We start from the raw sequence: 400 nt of genomic DNA on the forward strand, positions 1-400 counted from the left end.
GCCAAGTCCTCGTCGTGAGTCCTGGTTTGTGAAACAGTGATGCATCCACGTTACATTATAAATGAACAAAGAGCTGCAACTCGTCGCGCTGATCAATGAAGGATGTTCTTTTAAGCAGTCTTTGTCGCACCTACTTTAATTGCGTGGGTGGAGGGGGTAGGGAGGGGGTTGGAAGGTGACAACAAGAAAGCTCTGAAAACCCAAGTGTGTACTTGAACGCAGAAAATACTGCGTACTTGTTGGTATTCAGTATTTCCTGCGTACTTGACCATGTATTCAGTATTTCCTGCATATTTGTCCTACTTGTCAAGTACGCAGGAAATACTGAATACATGAGTAGGTACACAGATCACAAGGGATACTTGGTTCGACACCACAGTATTGGAGCGGGAAGTAATAA

This window comes from Frankliniella occidentalis, unplaced genomic scaffold (assembly GCF_000697945.3).
Source record: "Frankliniella occidentalis isolate FOCC.00 unplaced genomic scaffold, Focc_3.1 Scaffold197, whole genome shotgun sequence".
Lineage (NCBI taxonomy): Eukaryota > Metazoa > Arthropoda > Insecta > Thysanoptera > Thripidae > Frankliniella > Frankliniella occidentalis.